Source organism: Lissotriton vulgaris, chromosome 1_1, assembly GCF_964263255.1.
Source record: "Lissotriton vulgaris chromosome 1_1, aLisVul1.2, whole genome shotgun sequence".
NCBI lineage: Eukaryota > Metazoa > Chordata > Amphibia > Caudata > Salamandridae > Lissotriton > Lissotriton vulgaris.
In genome coordinates, this window is record NC_141685.1 from 2054732926 (window position 1) to 2054754110 (window position 21185).

The 21185-nt window shown below is 43.2% G+C and overlaps 1 protein-coding gene across 1 annotated transcript in view; it reads right to left on the reverse strand.

Annotated features, from left to right (window-relative positions):
- The window catches only part of LOC147751601 (solute carrier organic anion transporter family member 1C1-like), a 569256-nt gene that overhangs the window by 418811 nt on the left and 129260 nt on the right, over positions 1 to 21185 (reverse strand). The window lies entirely within an intron of this gene.

Consider the following 21185-nt stretch of genomic DNA (forward strand, 5'->3'; position numbering starts at 1 on the left):
GCCGTGCTGGAACCTTGTGCCAATATAGACATGGGGGCACATGTTGTTCCTCCATGAATATATCCCCATAGCGGGGTGGGTATGGGAGCCCTCTAAGGCCCCTTTTGTACCTGCACACCCTCTATGGTCACCCTTTGACAGCCTTTTTATGGTGGGACTCTGTAATGAAAAGACTGGAGGTCCAGGAACACGTAATATGCTGATCAGGATTGTGCCAGTCCCCGCTCAGCATAGTGAATTGTGGCTCTCCTGCACCACTTCCCTGGTGAAGCAGGCAGTCTACCACCCTTACTGCTCACAAAATCATAATCAGCAAAACAGTGGACAGCCACTCCTGTGCCACTGCAAGTCTGGTGGTCGCAAGACCGCCAGTTGTGCAATCAGGACCTTAGTCTTTCTTTTGGAAAGCGAAATCCTTCAGCAAGGTAAAGGAGTAGGTTCTATCTGAGGAAGAATCCCAAAGGCAGATAGGAAATGGATGACATAGTGCTGAAGCAGTTGGTTTTGTCAGGAAAATCTTAGAGTGGTAGAAATTCAAATAACACTCCCAGGGAAGTCTTCTCAATTATCAGATAAAAACTTCTGAAACCACATCTTACTAAATTCCAAAGGAATTGCTCTGAGATAATATACAATTTTTGGGAGGAAAATCATTTTAATGCTGTTGCATCTTCCGATCAATGTCAGATGCATATTATTCATTCTATGGGCGTCAGATTTCATATTACATAGTAATGGTTGAAGATTCAGCTCTACAATAGTTACAGGCTTAGCGCGTATCTAAACACCTAGATACCTGGTATTCGACACAACGCGCTGGTCTACTAATATGACCTTGTCATTAATTACTATTTGCTTCTTGCTGTGATTGAAGTGATAGCCAGAAACCCTTCCAAATATTGAAGTTACAATACCTATTCCCTCTAAGGCCTGATGTGGTGCAGAAGTAGTGATAGCTAGGTCATCTGCACACCCAAAGATTTTCACATCTCCCCCTCGGGCAGAAATTGGCTGGATTATCTGGTTCTTCTGGATCAATCGTATTAAAGGGTCTATATAGACAGTGAATACCAAGGGAGAACCAGGGCACCCTTGTCTAGTACCTCACATTATTTTGATCTCTTCCGACTGTGTTCCCATCAGTGCAATTCTGGCTATTGCATCGTTATACATACTTCGGACTGCTCTTAAAAAACCCTCCCCAATCCCATACTGCTTCATAACTGCCCATAAAAAAGGCCCAGAGACCCTATCAAATGCCTTTTCAGCATCTAATAAAATTAAGGTCATAGTCAATTAAAGTTCTTGGTATTGTCAATTAAAGTTCTTGCCCTACGTATGTGATCTATAGTTTTCCGACCAGGGACGAAACCATGTTGCTGAGGAGAAACAATTTATTTGATTACTGACGAGAGTCTATTTGCTAGAATCTTGGAGTAGATCTTAACATCATTATTTATAAATGTAATGGGCCGGTAGGCCCCTAGATCCATAGCCTGCTTCCCTTTCTTTAGAAATATAACAATTTCTGCATACCTCCAAGATTCAGAGGAAGGCTCCCCACTCTGTATCAAGCAAAACATTTCTAGCATAATTGGTGCTAACTGGGTTGGAAAACTTTTATAAAATTCACCAGGCAAAAAATCTGGCCCAACTGCTTTTCCAGATGGCACAGAGTCTAAAGCACTTACAATATCTCCTAAGTTGATCGGATGATCCAGCATTTCACAATCTTCTAAGGCCAGCTGATCTACTTTGACCTTATCAAGATATCTAAAAATTTCACCCTGCAGCCCGGATGTATCTCTGTCATCTTCAGAATATAATTTCTGATAACATTTCTGGAATTGCACTGTAATCAGTTACTAAACCAATATACGGATCGTTAATTCCTACAACCCGGGTTTGTGCTTCCTTTTCCCTCACTCGCACTGCTAAGGTATGCCCTACCTTTTCATTGCTCTCATAGATTTTAGTCCGCCAAGCAAGATATCTTCCTGCAGCTTTAGAGAAAGAGATCGCTGTTATAGCAGATCTTGCAGTTAAAATCCCTGTTTGAGCCATTTCAATGTCCCTTCCTTCTGATATTGTATTGACCAGATTTAACTCAGCTTTAGTCAGGGCCTCATACAGGTTTCTTAGCTTGTTTCTCTCCTTCTTCAGTACCTCCTACCCAAACTGATTGGTCTCCCTCTTAATGCCTGCCTTCAGAGTGTCCCAGACATTCTGAATATTGGTGCTGCCCAGGTTCTTATTAAAAAATCTGGTAATTCACATAGCCATATGGGATACCACAGGACCATAAAAGCAGCTGGAACCCATCCAACTCCATATTCTTACTTCTACTGGCTTGTGGGTCTCCTGGAGGCAGTTAATATCTGCCTTCAGGATAGGGACATCTTCTTTTATCCTGAGGCATTTCCCAGGGTCATTTAATCTGCAGATATTGATAGTGGCTATCCTAACACATCTCATAGCTTTTAGTACATGCATGCATCCACATACAATGACCCATGACACAACAAAAAAAGAAAAGACACATTTCTAGACACCCCCAAAATATTCTTTTAGCCTTCCCCTTAAAGTGGACCCACCACACGCCCTCCCATCCCCTGCACCCATAACTATGGAAAGAAGGTCCTCAGACCCTTCAATCAATCAATCAATCAGTCATTTGTTAAGCACACTACATACCTGTGAGGGTCTCAAGGTGGTGGGGGCCGCTACTGATTGATCAGCCAGGTTTTTAGTGTCCTCCTGAAGGTCAGCAGGCCTTGGGTCTGTCGTAGGCTCAGTGGAAGGGTGTGGATTGTGCTCATGGTCTTGATGGTGTCATCAATGATCACGCTGATCCAGGCTAGTAGGAGGACGTGGTCGATGGTGTGCGGAGGGTCTGTTGTGTTGCTGTCTGTTGGGGCTGTCTGGGTGTTGAAGCTGTCGTGGATGTCTGCTATCTTGCGGTTGAAGACGGTGGCGAGGGAGTCGCACAGGGCTTGCGATGGCGGAATCTCGTTGGTTTTGGAGCTGGGATTAGAGAGTTGCTTCATGATGTTGAAGAGCTCCTTGCTGTCGTGTGCGTTGTTGTCGAGGCGGTATTTGAAGGAGGTCTTCTTTGCAGCCCGGATGAGGTGGTGGTGGTTGCAGACGGCATCCTTGTGTGCTGCGTGGCTGTCCGGAGTTTGTTCAGTGTGCCATTTCTTCTCTAGTTTCTGGCAGGCTTGCTTGGAATCTAGGAGTTCTGCTGTGAACCAGCTGTACCTCTTGCTGGTGTCTCTATGGGGGGGGGTTCTTCAGCGGGCGAGGGTGTTGGCACAGTCCTTGATCCAGCGTCTGAAGTTGTGGGCAGCGACGTCAGTGTTGGAGGGTTCGGTGGGTGGGCTGAGAGCGAGGTTGGCATGTAGCTGGTCTTCAGTGATTTTGCTCCAGCGTCAGCGGGTGATCTGTTGGGTGCAGTGGTGTGTGGTGGGTTAATGGAAGGTGAAGTGGATGCAACGGTGATCAGTCCAGAGGAGTTTGGTGGTGTGGCTGATGGCGGTGTTCAGTAGTATGCATCAGAGGTGGTTGAGGTCTCTCTTGGCAGGTGGTTTGTTGGCTCTGTGGCTGGTGTAGCTGCAGTTCCGGCAGGTGAAGGGACCGTTTGTGCGTTTAGGGGAGGCTTTGAAGCAGTTGTGGGTCCGTCCGGGGTTGACAGCATGCAGAGTGCTGGCGTCATAGTGGTGGCAGTCGTCATGGTGGGTGCGGGGGCCAGGGGTGCTGGCGCTGGGCGCAGTCCAGGTGCGGACGGGCACAGACGGGCTTGCCGCGTGCCAGCGGCATGACCGCCCTGCAGCCGGCATGTATGGGGAGGTGGGAGTGAGGAGCAGCTGGTAGACAGGAGGCGGGGGCATCGAATGGGCAGTCAGGGGGCAGGGGTGGTGAGGGGCGATGAAGGAAACAGAAGGCAAAGGGCACAACAATTGAGCGGTAAACGAGTGGCACAAAGGGCAGAAAGATCACAAAAGGGAAAAATGTCACAGAAAATGGGAGAAACAAGTGTCACAGAAGGCAAAAGATCACAAGAAAATGGCAGAAAGGTCACAAAAAACGGGGGGAAACGAATGGTACAGAAGGCAGAAAGGTCACAGAAATGCACGGGCAGCTAAGCAACAGAAGGGAAACCGGGGGCCGCGAGGGGAACAGAGGGAGAGAACGGTCACAGACGAACATACAGGCAGCGGGGGAGAAGACAACAGCAGTCACAGACACAACAATGAGAATGCCGTCACTACAACGGGAGCAATGAAAGAAAATACAGGCAATACAATGGAGGATGAGCAAACCTATGGCCTACCACTAGCCACCAGGGATGAGGCGCAGGTGGTAGCCTACGGGTGGAGGAGGGCCTCGAACTTCCTCAGCAGCGGCAGCTGGGGCAGGGTCACACAGGCGGTGATGTGCAGAGGGGGAGCGACCTACCTGGATGGGTCAAGGGACCCTTGTGATGCCTCCCACGCTGATGCGCCCCCGGTCGCTCCCCGACCAATAATAAACAAAAAGAGCCAAGAGCTGCCAACCCCCCTTATCTCCCATAATTACATTCAGTAACTTAGACTTATATTTATCGATTTGTCTTTTTTGCGTTTTTCCCGATGAGTAGCCTACCCCAAACCCCTAACCCAAACCCCCCATTAAAACAAATAAAGAAGGACAGAAAAAAAAGAAAAAATAGGGATCAAACAAGGCAGCACCCTCACAGCCCGAAGTTTTTACACACAACAATGGCTCGCCTAGTCACCTGCTATCTTCGTTAGATAATCCCCCTCCTGGATCTCAGAGGTAAAGACCTTAACCCACCCCTGATGTATAACTTTCAGCCAAGCGGGAATAAACTTCACAATCATGCTTTGGAAAAGGGGAGATCAGCTGCCTAAGACGCCATCTTCTTTCAACAGTTGTGTGACAAAAGTCTGGCCGCACGAAACATTTCTGCTCTTCTGCTACTTTCTAGGCATCTGGCCAGGCCTTTTCAAATATTGCTTGCAGCAATAAAAAAAGATCCCAAAAAATATCAGAATTGCTTGTGGTTTTGAGTCTGGGCCAGGATTATTCTTAACCATTAATGGAAATCTATGAACACGTTGGATTTCAGTCTCCCAGTTCCAGTGTGAGAGTTCTGGGAAAGCAGACTTAAAAAGCTTAAGCACAAAGCCATGTATATCCCCACCTTCGGCTTTCTCCTCAATGCCCTGCAGGCGTAGATTGTTCCTTCGTTGTCAATTTTCAGACTCTTCGAGCTTCCACATTATATCCATCAATCTGGAATCGTTGGCGTATGTTTTTTGCTCGGTGTTTTCCAACCCAGCCTCCAGTCCCACTACACGGTCTTCCCGGGCAGTCGTCCGTGCCATAACTTCAGTACAAGCTTTTGTGGTTTTGCGGATAGTCCCTTGTATCTCCTTCATCACCAATTGAGCTCTTTTATGCTCCTGCCAAACCTCCGCTTGCATTGCCTTGAGAGTTGCATAGATTAGGGACATTGAAGGAGCCTGTTCACTCTTGGTTCCTGAGGCACATAGATTTTCCTCCTGAAATCTAGGTGCGATGCCCCCCCCACCTCGAGTATTAGTAGTATAATAGTCCCATTGGAGATGGGTGTTAGGGTCCGAGTATACACTCTCATGCCTGGAGCCTGTGTGCTTTTTTTCTCCTAGAATCTTTTCTGAGCCTGTCAGCAGTTGTAGGGGCGCTATCCGTGTCGCTATCACCAGCTGAAACATCTATATCTTTATTAGCCAGATCACTGTCAATAACAGAATCTGACTCTTCAACCATGGAGAAAAAATTCTCTCCATCCGGGGTAAATGGTACCTTGTCCCTTCCTTCTTTTTGCTTATCAAGCATATTCTGAGAATTAGAGTCATCACCCGGGCTCCCCTCCAATTCTACTCTGGCCAATGGCTCCGATAATATACAGCATGAGAATCCACTGCCTCTGGAATAATAAACACATAATCCGTTCCCTGTATCATATTACCGGATTTGCTAGAGGCAGTGGCGGGATTACTGGGGGGAGCAAAAGCAGTGGCAATGACAGATGGAGTATCAGATACAACTGTGGTAGAAACAGAGCCCATGCTTCTTGGCTGAATTGGTGTTCTCTCAGAATGTAACTTAGACTGGTAGCCAGGTTTTCCACTTACCAGCTTGCGAGCAAACATCCCAGGAATTGTCAGGTTTTTTTCCTTTCTCCATTGTTAGGCGAACCCCGCTCAGTGTCCGGAGCTCCACCCTTATCCACAGTCTTCTCTGCATTCTCCCCAGCCCCCTGTTCGGAGAAGAGGGCCACTTCCAAGTCTTTCGCCGTCATTTGTTTTGTAGCTGCAGTGTTCATTTTTGGGTTCAGCGCCCCATCTTTGGGGGCTGATCTGCGAGACAGCATTAGTGTCACGTTGGTGAGCTTCCTCTGTGGCTTATCGATGTTCCACATACGCCATAACCCCAGCGGCTGACGCGCTAGGCTTCACGGAACCCGGAGGAGGAGTTCCGTTGAGCAGTGCCAGATCCTGCAAAGTCCACGCAGGAGAATCACCTGGGGCTCCGTGGGTCAAGTGGAGGTGGGTACAATCCTTAGAGGGCACAAAGGGCCGAGGCTAGCAGGGCACTAACTCCAAAACAGACATTCAGCAAACGGAGCGGTCGAGGAGCAACATCCCTGTAGTTCACCCAGCCGCCATCTTGCCTATAATGCGCCGTATTTACAATATGGATGAACTATGGTTCACGGATAGACAGATGCATCAGAAATTCTGACGTATCTGTTGGTGGAAAAGTCACGCATTGCTGGAGTCGTGTTGCACGCATGATGTAACTCCAGCAATGCATGTTGTGGCCTATTCCTAACACACTGCATCACTCCTTACACTTGCTTCAAGCAGGTGTACGGTTTTGACGCAGTGGCGTCCTAAAAGTCACGCTGTAAAATCTTGTAGATTTCACTGCGTCACTTTTACGAGGCTTTCCTGCGTGGGAATGCCTACCCTGCATCCATTATACCTGTCACTCAGGGCTTTACAATGTGATGCATCTCCCTAGATGCATCACGTTGTAAAGTGAAGCACCGGCAGCGCAAAAGAGTCGCACAGGGTTTGTAAATCTTCCCCATAATTCCTTGGGGCAACCCTCACACTTTTGCAGCAGTTCCAACTTGTTCTCCTGCAAACAATCCCACAGTGCCCCTCCCCCTCAACATCCACAATCTTATGCAGAGCCTGTGTGTCCACCCTGGGGTGTTGTCAGGGTAATGAAAAGTGCCGTCCTTCTTGGTCACTTCAAATCAATTCTAGGGATAGCTTTCTAGGTTTGGTGCATGCTGGCGTGGAAGATAGAAGCTAGGTGTCACCTAACATTTGCTTGTGACTGGGAAGGCTCTTTCAAAGTAAATTAACATCCTATGTACACCCCAAATGGTCTTCCTTACAGGGGAACAGAAAATTCCTCCTCACGCACAAGCCATTGGCTATGCGCTGGGAGCAGTTTTTACATCTCATCAGCACTAAGCATTCACTTGGCTACTGCTTGCGAGCTAACACAAATTTGCCTCTGGGAGCTTTTGACAGGGAAAATAACTTTCTACGAGTAACTTTTCTCTAATATATATTACAATTCTGACCACCATTAAGGGCCTGATTATGATGTTACAGGGACCAGGGTCTGTCCGACATCATTCTGGAAGTGGGACCGACCGACCTTCTGTCAGCGTTCTCAAACCAGCAATTAAGAAGTGACTTAACACTTTTCGGTCGCAATCCTATTCTTTAAATGGGAGTATGCATTCTGAATGGAATGCATGCACTCCTAACAACAAGCAGAGGTGCAGTTCATCCATGCACCCTGTGGCAGGCAGCTTAAGGTGCTTGCCACCGGGTGCATGGATCAACAGGGGGGCACCATAGGTGCCCTATAGGCCACCATAAAGAGGCCTTGTACCCAATGGGGGCCCAACTAGAGGGGCCCAATAGTCAGATTCTCACAGCCTTTCTGTGTCAGAAAGGCCAGCCCAGAAAGGCTGTGGGAATCAGCCATCGTAATCCCTTGGGCGTTGAAAGAGCCACCTGATCGATTACTGGAGACTTTCTCGAAAGGCAGGTATGCTCTCCGAGCTTGTCGGAAAGCCCGTTTAGATTCCTTTCCGACCAACCACATCATAATCGGTTGGTCCGAAAGGATTCCAAACTGGACATTTCGATGCGGTCAGAACAGCTCTGACTGACGGATGGAGCCATTTCCGACTGCATTGAAATCGACACCTAAGTCGGGGTTTTAACAAACATTAAAAAAAGTAGTCTAATTATATTTGTTGCTGGTCCCAATCTAGTGATAGCACAAATAAATATTTAATCCTGTTCCCCATTGTTTCTGTATGGGCCAGCCAACTTTGCTACAGTGAACATAACTTTTGGGTACTAGTCAAATTAGGAAATATGAATTTTACATTTCTACATGGCCTACTTTTATATACCATGCACCCTTCATTGTGGGCTACAGGGTTAGCTATGTAGCCATGTTTAACTGGTCACACTAGAAGATGACACAGTAGTGATGTAGTAATAGTTGACATTTAATTTTCCCTATAATAGGTGTATTTTGGGCAAAAATACAATGGCAATGCAGGAAAGTTAAATATGCTAAGTTCAGTATGTTTTAGTGGTACAGCACATGCACTGGGACCTGATTAGCAGTACCCCAGTTCATATAGTCAAAAAACCGGCAGCATCAATGCACAAGAAATATGGATGACCACGAAAAAAGATTCACTTTCTCACAATCTATTTATTATATCACAAAATTATTATTTCAGAGGTATGTTCTTAATCACATGCAGGTTTTGGCAGTGGTATTGAAGTGTGGTTACAGCATGCCAAAAGCATTAGTTTGTTGTGCAAATGTTGTTTATTAAAATTACATTAGGAATTATTTAACATAATTTATGTGGTACAACATGGTGCTAACAATCAGCTTGCGATCTACTACTGACATATTAAATAGTACTAACTTTTAATGTCCAAAAATGTATATGAAACTGGTGAAAATCTATGCACTTGAAATGTCCAAAATTGGCATTAAAAACTGTGATATAGTCCACCATACATTCTGTGTGAGAACTAAGCACTCACAGGACATTCAAATACAGAACATCCCATTGGAATCTGTGGGAGTGACTGAGAAATGCCAGAGTGCTGAACCACTAACATCTTGAGCTCTTTGCAGTTAGCGCATAACTGTTGCACAGCTGCAAAACAAAACGTAAAAACGGACTCCAATGTGGGAATTAAAGGAGATAAAAGTAGACATTATTGCTCCAGTTGTGCCGAAAATACAGATACAATCTTTAGGTGTTGGGCTGAACACAGAGGGGCTCATTTGATTTAAAGTCCAACCGTCTTATTAGAATGTTGGTGTTTAAACCGGCTGGTGGGACCAACTGGCTTCTGATGGGCTCAAGGAGCCCGTTGACCAGTCAGAGGCCGCATTTGGGATTATGATGTTGGTTTCCATTCTGCTTTTCATGTAGGGCTTTCTGACATGAAAGGCCTGTCGGAAAGCGACTATGAGGGCCCCTAGTAGGGACCCCATGCCTACCCAGCCTCGGGTTGGAGGCTTGGGGGTCACCTATAGTGCCCTCCTGTAAATCCCTGCACTATGAGGTGGGTACCATGAGGTGCCCGCAATGTGGTGCAGAAACTCCCATTTCTCTATGGAGGTTTGTGCTGCTGCTGGCTTCCCATAGGAAAGTTTCCATAGGGAAATGAGTTTGCGCCTGCACCGGACGCATTGTAATAGTGTGTTCGGAACGGCCAACCTACGGTCGGTTGGTTCCCACACCGAAACGGTGACATCGTAATAAAGGCCAGAGAGTCAAAACTTGTCTAGTCAAGATAGGTAATAACAAAGAATTTCAAGTTGCAAAATAAAAAATGTTCAGTTATTGATGAAAATATTTGAATCAGAAGGAGGTTGAAAGGTAGGAATTTGAATCAAAGATAGGTGAGAAAAGGTCAATGGGGGATTTGACAATACAGTTGTTCAGCATAAAGTCAGAAGCTATTGCATAACATTATTTAAGAAATGCAGACTTTGGGTATTCAGGCAAAATACATTGAGATAAGTAATATCGATGTTAGAAATATAGAAAGTGTTATCATTGAACACAAAGATAGCTATGGTGTTAATATCGGTGTTAAAAATATTGTTGATTATACCAATGTTTTATTATTTTCATATATATTTTAACTGTATATGTAATAAATTGTTTTTGTACAATTTATGTTAATGTTTTTAATATTGGTTGTAAGTTTTTGGTACATTTACATTTATTGTAATATTTTTTTTTAATTTTTAGTACTGTGGTAGGTTGTGGGATGTATAGGGGGGAAGTAAATACATTATAGTTAATGAATATTTCGTTTTTATTTAAAATAATATTTTAATTGGTAATTATGTATGTTAAGTGTAGGATTAAATGCATTTTTTATTTGCGTTTTAGGTGAGGGTTGTGGTTTTTGTAGGGCTATAGGGTGGGAAGTAAATAAATTATAATGAAAAAAAAATATGTATTAGTAAATAGTTAATTATGTAATTGTGCGCTAAATACTTTTTTTATTTTGTATAGTTTGTCGGTTTTGTATTGGTAAAGTGTGTGCAGGACATTAATTATAGTATTTAATTAATGTTAATATACAAAAATTCTTTAACTGATAATTCATTTAGTAAATTGTGTAATTAAGATATTGTTTCTGTTATATATTAGGTGTCAGTTGTATTTGTAGGGGTAAAGAGTGGAGAGTTAATTAAACATAATGAACTTGTTAGTAGTTAATCATTATTATCTCTTTAATTGATAATTAATTTTATAAATTATGAAGTTAACATCCATATATATATATATATATGGGGTGACTTGTTTATTTTCAAACAAGGGGTTGGAAGGTAGTTAAATATAAATACTTACTATAAGGTTATTATTATTTTAGTTGATTAATAATTCTGTAAAATGTGCTTTTATTATAATATAATAAATATATAATTCTGTAAAATGTGTTTTTATTATAATATGATAAATATATTTTAGGTGTGTGCTATGTAGTTTGTATAGTTATGAGGTAGGAAGTTATTTAAGTAAAACATTTTTTAAAATATTTAAATATTTTTAAAAAAGTTTTATTATTTATACCTTAGTAAAACATTTAAAAAAAATATGTTAATATTTTTAAAAAAGTTGTATTATGTTATGTGTTAATTGTTTGTGGTTTTCTTTTTTAAAAATAAATTATATTTATGTGTTGATAATATTTTGGAAATATAGTTCAGTATTTTATTTATAATAATCACATTTTCTATTAATGTATAATATGTATGGGCCTGAACAAACATGCCAATACCTGTCCTACATTTCACATGCAGTACACCCTGCCCCTTGGGGTACCTTGGGCATACTTAGGGATGCCTTACATGTAGCAAAAGGGAAGGTTATGGCAAGTGAATGCAGTTGCCAGGTCAACATGGCAGTTTAAACTACACTCACAGCCACAGCAGAGCAGGACTGAGACACGTTTACAAGACTACTCACGTGGTTGGCACAACCAGTGCTGCAGGAGCACATAGTGCAGTTTACTAGAGACTTGCCAGTAAATCAAATATGCCAATCACAAATAACCAATTAGAATCACAATTTACATAGGCAGCACCTGCACTTTAGTACAAATCAGCAGTTGTAAAGTACCCAGAGTACCTAAATCAGCAAAAACGAAGTCTAGCACACAGTTAAAAACACAGGAGGTAGAGGCAAAAAGACAGGGAAATCCACTCCAAGGATGCCAGAATTAACAGTGAAAAATAAGACCTGGTGTGCTGGTAAAAGGGAGAAAGTAGATGATGGATGACCTAGTTGATTGGCCCAGAGATTGTTGAAGGCACAATGAATGAATGAATGAATAAAAATACTTTTATATAGCGGGCACATACTCCAAAGAGTGTCCCAGTGCTGGCCATGTGAGGAAACCTACCGTCTACCAAAAAGGTGATCATATTACTCATTTTGCTGGAAAAGCCAAGGAAATAGAGCAATCTTCCACCTGTTCTTGCATGGCTAATTTTAGGAATCCTGGCTAAAAAGCTATGGGAGGATCGCAGTCCTCTGAGGGAGCCATACGTACATATCCTCCCCCTCAGATAAACAGCTCCTTTCCCATGAAAAACTTTATGGGCCAGGGCCAAAATCTTGAAAAGAATCCTCTTTTTGATAGGCAGCTGTGAAGTGCCTTCAACTGGAGAGTCGTACGCATTCTTGGAGCCAAGTTGAGAATTAATCTGACTGCCACATTCTGTGCTACCTGCAAACTGCCCAGCAAGTAGACTGGAAGGCCCAGGTAGAGAGCATCTCCATACTCGAGCCTCACAGTGATAAGGGCTTGGGCCACTGTTTTCCTATTCTCAATTGAAAAAAAATAAAGCATTTCTTTAGTGATTGTTGAATCCCAAAACAGGAGCCCACCAAGTCTGGATGTGTAGGTAAAAAGGCAGGGCACTATTATTTCTAACTCCCAATTTATTTTACTACATTTTATTGTGCACCTGGGGGGAGGAGTATCTTGCGACCACCATGTCCTTCATATTTCGGGAGAGATATCATCAAAGTACAGGATCTCAGTTTTATCAGGGTTGCATTTAAGTTGGTACAGCGATAACCAGTTGAACACATTGGAAAGGCAAGATTTACTGGCTTTTTCATCAAATTTCTCTCCCCTTTCACAGGTAAAAAGCAGCTGAGTATCATCTGTGAATGATAATACTTTCACCCCAGAGCCTCTGCCAACCCTTATAGGGGAGTAAGGTATGTGTTAAATATTGTGGTACTCAATGACGAACCCTGGGGCACTCCTACAGCTGGTTCGCGAATAAGGGCTGCATATTGAGAGATCCATACTTCTTGACTCCTGGTATTTAGGAATGAGATTAGCCACTTCAGATTAAAAGCCGTCAATAAGTCCAGCTATATCAGAATGAATTTGACCACCTTGTCAAGCGTGTCTTTACTATGTTCAGCTGTTTCTTCTAGAGCCTTTCTATGCTACAATTAGCCCTGAAACCTGATTGACTAGGGTTGAGGAGCTTATTGTTCTCCAGGTACTCAAGATGTGGGAGTTAACATGCTTCGCTAAGATTTTTGAGAATGCTAGAAGAAGTGAATTAGGCCAGTAGTTGGTTTGGACTTTTGGGCACGCCGTGGGCTTTTTAAGAAGGGGAAGAATTTTTGCATGATTACATCTGGCAGGCATTCAGCTGGACTCTAGTGAGTCATTTTTAAGACTTTGTTAATTACTGGGTTTATGGTTCGAGCTACTTCACTCAGAAGGCTAGGTGGGCACTGTTCCACATGAGACCTTGATTTGAGTTGCTTAATGGCTCTCAAAGATTCCTCCATTGAGATACGAGGGAGAGTGGGTAGTGTGTGCATCTTCTGAGTTTTCCTGATTTCATATGAGCCTACCTCTACAATGATGCTATTCTCTAGCTGGGTTTAGCAGGCTAGCTTTGGTTTGTAGTTATTTTCTCATGGAAAAATTCTGCCAACTGATTACACCATTCACCTTCTGCGTAGATAAATAATGATCGCCTCCATATTAAGAAATTATTTTATGATTTAAAAGATTTCTTCGGATTTTTCTGATTGTACAATTTTCCTTTTAACCGCATCGCTGCGGCGGGTATTTTTCCACTGTGCGGCTTTTTTCTAAAAGCTGCGTTACATGACGAGCTCAGCTCGTCATCCGCACACGACCACCGTGGCAGCAGCGAAGGGGTTAAACAACATTTTCTCTATGTATAGCTAGAGATAGTACTTCTTAAATTCTTTCTCTGTAGGAATCATTGTCCATCAACATATCATTTTTTGCCACTTTCTTTCGGGGCGTTTACAGTGTTTTTTGAAAGACCACAGGTTTTCATTAAACCATGGGTCTGAGGGTCCATACAGAAGTGTCATAGGGTACACGCGCAATTACTCAGGTGCAAGGCGCAGAGAGTGTTCATGCAGGAATCACATCTCACACAATCGGAAATGGCGAAAATGCGTATGAAATGGAAGGGGCAAATCTTCTCTACCAATTACTCAGCCTTTAACAGAGGAACAACGAGATGGATCAGACACGGGGTCCCGTTCATATAATTAGAGTGGAGTACGGACATGCAGGGAAGATATATATTCCTACATGGGACACTTTATATAACACACATTGTATTGGGCAACATATACGCCCCAAACTTTTATCAGGACAAATTCTTTGCAGGGCTCAGCCAGGCGTTATAGGGATGGGTGCTGTGCTTTATCGCTTACACCCGCCCCTACATGGAGCAGAAACCGTCAAACATGCAGAGGCCCTTTGTAGATGGATTGACGGGTGGGCACAGAGCGATGTGTGGAGACTGAGGTATTCATCAAACAAAGAGTATTCCTTTTATTTTCCAGCTCAACTACACTCAAGAAACAATAGAATTCTCTGCTCACTAACAATAGCTACACAAGTAACCCATACCAAATACTTAGCTAAGACCTTCTCAGACCACAACCCTCTAGAAATTACCTTCAGCAGGGCAGAATCCCCACCCTGGTACCCACATCGAAGCTATGGCCCCGAATGTTAGAAGATGCTGTGTTACGCTCTACCCTGGCTCACACTATCACCCATTACTTCACAGAGAATAGTAACACTGCATCTTGGATCTCAGTCTAATAGGATGTGCTAAGGGCAGTTATCCGGGGCACTGCTTTTAGCGCTATTAGCGCTACGGTTGGCACCAGCCAAGAAATAAGCAAAAGTTTAATGGCAGTAGAGAATAAGATGTATGGACTGGAACAGGAGGGAGCCAGCGATCCCGAAAAACAGGTCCCCCTGCAAGAGGCACACATTCAGCATGTGGAATTACTGGAGTCCCTTAGGGCATATACCCAACTAAAACATACAAACGCAGACAGACAAATCTGGGCTGTTATTAGCCATAATATTAAGAAATTACCCCCCAAACCATTATAGTTAGCAAAATTACAACACCTACGGGAGACACAGTTACTACACAACAAGATATAAACAAAGCCTTTAGCCTGTATTATACTACACTATACGACAAACCAACCTCAATGGACGACACCCACATAGACACGTTCCTAGACAACCTGCCCTACCTGCAGCTCACTACAGAGTCCCGGAAAGCACTGGCAGGCCTTATCACTAAATCCGAAATAAAAGTGGCTATCGAAGGGCTCCCACGGAACAAAGCACCATTGCTGGGCTGGCCTTCTGGCCGAGTTTTTCGATACCTATGCTGAGGCCTTAATTCCCCAATTGGAGAACCCATACATGGTCAATACGCTCGAGTGTCACCTTCTGGACTACGCTACCTCTCTCTGCAATGGGCCGAGCTTCAATATTAAAAATGGTGGTCCTCCCACAGCTTCTATATTACTTTACCAACTTACCGATCGTAGTGCCTCCAGTTACTTTCATACTCTAGACACTTTGCTCTCAGATCTTATGGCGTAGTGTACGCCTTAAAAACTACAGCTGGGGACCAACAGAGGGATACTGGGTGTACCCGACCTCAGAGCATATTTATTATGCGAGTCAGCTGCAATGGCTGGCCTACTGGACATCTGGCCACAACTTACATGAGATAGGCTACACAGTGCATGATGTTAACCAAGGTACTCTACACACACTACTACTACCACAATGTAAAATTCCCCTGAACCTTCCACCCCTGCTGTGTGCGGCACTTTTGTGCTGGAAGGCATTGCTACAATACACGTCTCAATGCCACCCTTATTCAGGGAACACCCCACTAGTTGAAATCCCACTTTTTAGTTGAGGGCTCACAACGCGTAGGATAGGGACCTGGTTAGATGAAGGAGTTGACACAGTAGGGGACTTATTTAACAATGGAATTTTAATGGACCACGAGAACTTTGTGCGGGAAGCAGGTGTGCCGGATAACTTGTACCTGATACATGCCGCACTATTACAATACGTCTGGAAGCCCTTGGCCTGCCCAGAGAAACAAACCCCCAACTCACAAATTGGCTAAAGCCCTATATTACATGGGGAGGGGAGGACATCTTATCAAATGGTTATATGTAGGAATACGGGCACACACTGTGGTAGAGCTAACAGACATACGAGCCATATGGGTGGGGGATTTTGGACGGGAGCCCCCCAAAAAAGTGACTCGAAATGCAAAGTTTAAGTTCATAAAAGGTATAATACTTCATAGAGCTATCTCACACCACGGTGACTGCAGTGGTTGTTCCCAAATTCTCAACATCATTGCCCACGCTGCCAGTTGGATGAGGCTGTCTTAACTCACATAGGTATAGGCATGCCCCTACTTGAGAAGTTTTTGGGAGTCCATTCAGCTTCACATATTGACAGTCACACAGATACACGTGGGGGGCACTATAGAGGAGTGTCTCCTAGGTCTACGTAAACGTTCGACCAAACAGAAGGTACAGCTCAGATTCATGGACTTTGCCCTAATTATAGCCAAACAGTCCATAACTATGCAATGGAGGTCAACGCAACCTCCTACTGGATACACCTCACAAACTGAAATGCTCAGTTGGGACGGAATGAGAGTGCTGCGTTATGCTGGGAGGAGGTCGGGAATTATGGAAAAACACAATATACATTGTAGTGTGGGCTGGGCCTCGTTGCGCACATTGTTAAGTTACCATAGGCTTATTAGAAGTTTAAACGCCATTTTTCCTTTTTGCCATTTTTGCACACAACACTGCATATAATTGTTGTTGTAAGTTAGGCTGCATGAAATGCTTCACATGAGAAGGGCTTGTTTTCAGCATCCCTAGACTTACATTGTGACTCTAGTCTGCACACTGAGTTCTAAAGCCTATAAGGTCATCATATCAAAGTAGCTGTTGTTCGAGCTGATCGACTCACGTTCTAGCCATAGCATATATGTAACTGCAAGCCAACGTGATTCTGGTGCCTTTAATATCACACTGTAGGCATGATTTTAGGCACTTGGAAGAAGCCAGTTTTTCCTGACAGACAGAGAGCTTTTGCAGATCCTGATGTGAATCACACCTGCTGATCTTGGAGGTATGGGGTCCCCAAAACAAGCCTAAGAGACCTTCTATATTTTATAAAACATAGTTCCTAGCTAGGGAGGATCATTCCCTAGGCGCTATAGGGCCTATTTTCACAATAATTTTAATATGATTTCTCCTTTTGTGTTTTATGGAATTGTAACAATGCTGATCATATTATTTCTTATCATATGTCTGATTATGTTAGCAAAGATACTGCATCTTAGAGCACGTTGTTAAAATAAATATTTTAACCCTTCCCTTGTATCTTTTTTCCTCCTGTTGTGGACTGGTATGAGAGTATAACGAAAGAGTCATATTGCTTCCCACCATTCCTGAGTATAATCTAAGCCACATGTTCTGGGTTGTCTAATTATTGATTCCTTTGCTATAGGACAAAAAGCTAATGTGACACTGATGCTAGCTGGTTAGGGTTTCTAGGCACTGAGGTGAGTTTTTTGGTACACTAAAATTCACTGAGGTCCTAGGTCTCTGTGCACAGTTCTGTGTAGGAGCAGAATCCTTGCGACCCCAGGGAATGGGCTATTATGCTAGAAGCCCTCAAAATTGTAGACTTGTATCCCATAGCTAGCACCCCGAACGCGCAACAGTCCATAACATAATTGCAAAACACAGACATACAATTAACGACAGGCTAAATTAACCGCCACAATCACTAAAGTTATAGATTATTGATTGTTTGAATAGGACACAAGAATACACACACAAACAGTAGTAGTTGCCAGAACGAGAGTGGCAGGTGGGAGAAGGGATAGATGTGGTATGTTGGGTAACAGCTTTGTTAAACATTTTCAGATTGCTTAACAGAGGAATAGTACTGGGCAGATGCTTGACGAACGATGTCCGTGATGTTGACGCTATTGAAGATTACGGAATGTTTCTCAATACTGGTTACTATGACATGTATCATTAATGCTTGATTCCGTTGCATGGCTAGTCATACCAACTTATTAATGAAAATTTATAAAGTTTGTTTTAAAAAACAAAACCGTGGGGCTGATTGTTTAGCTTGAAAGGATTGTATGATGGTGATGGGTGCCAAGTGATTGGTATTGTTGCGGATCCGGTCATTAGCGGGCTCTGCATTTGATTCTGGATCCCCAGACAAAGCGAGGGGGCTCTGCTTCTAAAGCACTGCGTAATTCATTTGTGAAAGGCTCTGTTCATAGTTTTTATTACTTACAAGCAAGACTAGTTATTCTTGAATGTTAGTCAACTGAACTTGATCAAGTATAGATCCATTCAGGCCTTAGGATGTGAGTAGCAGTTACAGTTATAATGTTAGAAAAAGCGAAGACATCATATCTGAAATGGAGGATACCTTAGGTTCTGCCCATTTATCAATGAGATTATTAAAGTCTCCTAATACCATATGAACATATTTCAGGGACCAGGAAGCTAATGCCTTATTCAAGCATCCCAGAAACTGGCCCGTTTGTCTGGGTGGAAGACAGCAAACAGCAGAAGCCTAGACTTTCAAAGCCCTCAACTTCATCTATAGGAATTGGCGTGCACTCACATTTTCTTTTATGTATAACGGCTACCCCTCGCCCCTTGTCATGATCTTTCCAGAGGATTTTATAACCCCTGGGGATGGATTAGCTATTGTTGGGTTTGAGAACTCATTAAGCCAGGTGTTTGTAAGAAACATAAGGTCTGGCTTTTTATCCTTAAGCAATATGCATTTTGTGTTTCTTAATTGAACGAGCATTCAGAAAGACCACTGAATACTTCTTAACCCATCTATAGGCGCATTAGTGGCCGACTTTCTTGTATCTGGAGCTTTCATGGTCTAGTTGCACCTAGTGCACAAACAAATCATTGCTCAGAATGGTGGGCAGACAGTATGGCATGCAGGGCTGTTTAGGGGTAGGCTGCATAGAAAGAAACTGGAGTAAGTGATTTGAGGCATGCCTTGTGCAGAAAAACCGGCAGAGTGGCAATGAAGGATTTGGGTACAGAAATTCTTTGTGACAACTTAATTGCAACATTCTATTCACCTTTTGTGTGCAACTGTGACATTCTTTCCACTTGGGGACCATTTCCTTTTTTAAAGAAAGTCATTGCTTTGACCTGAGTGGCCACCATAGCAACTGGCCTCTAAGCTAATGGTCAGCTTTGGGTATGAAGCTTGGAAAATGCTCTATGAAGGTATTTTGGTACAGATCTGTATTGCATTTGTTGCACAAAATGTTCCCTTTTATTAGGTGGGCAGGAAGGTGTGGGTAAGATGTTTTAGTTTAGGGTTTTAAGTATTTCCAGGTGGGAAATGAGCAGGGTCACTTATGGCCTTGAGGTATATTTTTCTCTCTCTAGTGGCCATTAGGCCTTGGTAACTGATTTCACAGCAGTTCTTATCACTTTCTTTCCACTTTATTTATTGTGGGCTGGTAATATCAGCTAATAATGAGATGAGGTGGTTTCAAGTGAGTCATTTGCCCAAGTGATACCTTCAGTTTGGGAGCAGAAAGAGAAATACTTCTCCACTCATTAAAATGTAATATTAAATCCTATCTATTGGTAAAGATGGATTTCAAGTTGCTTTTCCAAAACTTCCACTCTTACAAAGTTGGAATTTTTCTGCATAACCCAACTGTACCTTTTTGCCTGTGTCTGTATTCACATGACTTTTAATGGCTCTCCTGTATTCTTTTCAGGCCCTGACTTAGCTTTCCAAGAGTAGCTTACTGGCTGAATGTATCCCCTTTCTGACTTCTGAAGCTCCACACCTTGACCTGCCTGCCCTTTGTCACACCAGACAGTTTGGATTCAGACCCAGGGGAAGGTGCAGAACAGACCAGAACAAGTTGAAGGGGAAGGTAAAGAGAAAAACCCTAACACACAATCTGGCAATGGGAAAAAGTGGCATCCTCAAAACCACTCATCATCACACTCCTGGACCTGTGGAAGATTCAGAATAAGGACTGTCCTCCTGTCTGAAGAAGGAAGACTGGACTTGCTTGCCTTGACCCAAGAAAATCATAAGTGGCTCCAAGGGTCAGTATTCTGAGCTCCTGTTGGAGATACAGGGACACAACAATCTTCCAGAGGCCTTTCCTGCAACTGCCCAACACTAACTGATCCTGCTTGAGCTCTGCTGCTGTCCTCTGCCAGAGTGCATCCTGAACCCAAAAAGGTGCCTCCCCAGGTCCTGGGCTCTCAGCTGGCCTCAGAGCGTGCTCCTCCTTCATTAAATATGCAAGGACTGAATTCCAGCTGAAACATTCAGTCATTTGGGGTTCCTTGTAATGGTGAATGACTGCCTGACTCTTCTACCAATGCAAAGATCTGACAGCAACCTGCTTTTTGTTTTAGCAATGACTGCCTGCAAATCCCACCAATGAAATCTCCAAATACGACCTGCTCTTCATGATAGCAATGATCTTCAATTGGCTCCGGCTAATGTGAAGCTCAGGCCCAGGATCCTCATGTGGAACTGGACTGTATAAGAAGGTAAGCTCCTCAATGGGACAAACCTGGTCCCTGTATCTGACTCGTGCTTCAGCCGGCACTTGTGACTTTGACCCAGTCCAGTGCAACCAGATTACAAAGAGGGGTGCTTTGTGCTTCTTGTTGCTAATTTTACACAAAACTTTTACATTTCAAACTCTGGTTCTCCGTATTGGATTTGTAAAAATGTGTGTGTCATTTTATTAAAATGTATTTTCCTTAATTGATTTAGGATTTTCCTGTGTTTTGTTTTTACTTTCCTACTATTTCAGTACTGCAAAATACTTTACACTTTACCTCTATGTCAAGACTGACTGCTTTTATGCCAAGCTACCAAAGGTTTAAGCACAGGTTTATGTGGTGGATTTTGTGGTTCACTGTAGGAAATAGTTTTTCACTAAATTAACTAATACCTAATACTCTGGGACTTGGCACAAAAACATTCAGGTTTAATTAGAAGTAATGTGTTAAGTATTAGTGCAGCTTACACACAGTAATACAATTTTTATAAACAACTCAAGAAACATCCTACACTAATTTAGAAAAATAGAAATAATTTTAATGAGAAACATCCTACACT